At 43.9% G+C, this 2,569-nt stretch overlaps 1 pseudogene; it reads left to right on the top strand.

Annotated features, from left to right (window-relative positions):
* Positions 1–578: 578 nt before the first annotated feature.
* Positions 579–2,349, top strand: LOC103241255 (platelet-activating factor acetylhydrolase IB subunit beta-like; annotated as a pseudogene).
* Positions 2,350–2,569: the final 220 nt, after the last annotated feature.

Genomic DNA, 2,569 nt, shown 5'->3' with positions numbered 1-2,569 from the left:
GATTTGCCTGGTGTTTTCTTCTATTGGGAGAAGACCACAGAAGTAAAGTGCCACTTTCATCACATTCTATCAGGAACACATACTATCAACATGACGTCACGCTTCATGTTGACCATGATCGTCTGACTGAGGTAGTGTTTGTTGGACGTCTCCACTGTGAAGTTTCTCCCCCTGCCGCCTCTCCACACTGTACGCTTGGAAAGGAAGTCACTGTGTGCAGCCCATACTTAAGGCGGGGGGAATTATGCTCCACCTCCTTGGGGGTGGAGTATTACATAAATGACCTGAAGTTCCACCGCACTGTGGAGATGTGCCTATTCTCTGCCATTTACTTATTCATATGTATATGATTAAATAGATATATAAATGTAAATCAGTATGGAGTCACACAGATTTATTTTCTACTTAGGTTATTTATAAACCAATACTACTTTGTTGCTCAAATTGTTCCAGCTTTGGCCATTGAAAGCTTTTTCAAGTGGTTACTGTGTCCCCTTGACCTGTGCGTTACTGTTTGTTCTTCTGAGCACGTTCTCACTTTCTGGCCCTGTGAAATGCTCCTCCAGGCTCATCTTGTACATTCCCCGCCTGTCCTAGAATCAACCCTTTCTCCAGGAAGGCTGAGTTCCTTTTATTAAATGGTGTTAAGAACAGCGGAGGCAGTGGCAGCAGCGTTGTGACGTCAGGGCGTTGGGGCAGCTCCTGTGACAGACGGAGCTGGAGCGGTGGGGCGGTGGCAGAGTCTGGCGCCCGGGAGAGTGGAATGAATCTTACTTGTTGAATACCTTCTGGTTACTAGTTGGATTCATTTGTAAAAGAATCATTTTCCCCTGTGTGGAAGACACTTAGTGGCATATTTAAATTATAAGTCCACGGATCAAAAAGCTTTTTGATTTCCCAAAGGAGGGACATACCACTATATCAGATAAGCTTGACATGACAGCCAAGATGGTGCTGTCCCAGAGACAACGAGATGAACTCAATCGAGCTATAGCAGATTATCTTCGTCCAAATGGCTATGAAGAGGCATATTCAGTTTTTAAAAAGGAAGCTGAATTAGATATGAATGAAGAATTAAAGTAGGCTGGAGTTTTGGGAAAAAAATGGACATCTGTTATTAGATAACGAAAGAAGGTTATGGAATTAGAATCAAAGTTAAATTAAGCAAAAGAAGGATTTATGTCAGGTGGACCTCTTGGTCAGCAACAAGACCCAAAAGAATGGGTATTTTCTGCCAGAAAAATATGCATTGAGTGGTGACAGGAGTCCAGTCACTGGAGTCACTTTCCATCCTGTGTTCGATGTTATGGTCTCTGCTTCAGAGGATGCTACAATTAACGTGTGGGATTATGAGACTGGAGATTTTGAACGAACTCTTGAAGGACATACGGACTCTGTACGGGATATTTCATTCGACCACAGTGGCAAGCTTCTGGCTTCCTGTTCTGCAGCTATGACCATTAAACTCTGGGATTTTCGGGACTTTGAATGCATCAGAACCATGCACAGCCAAGACCACAATGTTTCCTCAGTAGCCATCATGGCCAGGGGAGATCATACAGTGTCTGCCTCAAGGGATGAAGCTATAAAAATGTGGGAAGGGCAAACTGGCTACCGTGTGAAGACGTTCACAGGACACAGAGAATGGGTACGTATGGTACAACCAAATCAAGATGGCACTCTGATAGCCAGCTGTTCCAATGAGCAGACTGTGTGTGTGGGTCATAGCAACAAAGCAATGCAAGGCTGAGCTCCGAGAACATGAGCATGTGGTAGAATGCATTTCCTGGGCTCCAGAAAGCTCATATTCTTCCATCTCTGAAGCAGCAGCCTCTGAGACTAAAAGAAAAAGTGGCAAACCTGGGCCATTCTTGCTCTCTGGATCCAGAGACAAGACTATGAAGACATGGGATTCAGTACTGGCATGTGCCTTATGACCCTCGTGGTTCATGATAACTGGGTACGTCGAGTTCTGTTCAATTCCAGGGGAAAGTTTATTTTGAGTTGTGCTGATGACAAGACCCTACGCCCATGGGATCACAAGAACAAGCAATGCATGAAGACCCTCAGTACGCATGAACACTTTGTTACCTCCTTGGATTTCCAGAAGACACCACCCTATGTGGTCACTGGCCGCGTAGATCAAACAGTAAAAGCGTGGGAGTGCCATTGATGGCATCTCCTTCGGCCCCTCCTCCCTCTTTTCCTCTGGATGCACTCTGATGATACCATGGTTACCCCATTGAGCGCTGTTGAAATAAATATTGTTCTTTCATGTAAATTATTCTGGATGTAGATTGAGCTTATTAAATGTTACACACAAAGTAAAAAAAAAAAAAAAAAAAAGAACAGCATTAAAAACTAAGACGTAAATACTAGGTGTGCTCATTGCTACTGGGATGACACTTCTTCAGGCCCTGTCAGGAGACAGAACAAGGAAATATATACCAACCCATATCTGTAAGTATATTGTACATATCCATCTGCATCTATTTTGAGCTGAACTCGATTCCACGTTGATGTCCCCAACACTAACCACTGTCATATGAATCACTGCAGCCTTCCCTGC

This window comes from Chlorocebus sabaeus, chromosome 14 (assembly GCF_047675955.1).
Source record: "Chlorocebus sabaeus isolate Y175 chromosome 14, mChlSab1.0.hap1, whole genome shotgun sequence".
Taxonomy (NCBI): Eukaryota; Metazoa; Chordata; class Mammalia; order Primates; family Cercopithecidae; genus Chlorocebus; species Chlorocebus sabaeus.
Note: the sequence above shows the minus strand (reverse complement) of the source record. Positions and strands in the feature narration are given on the sequence as shown.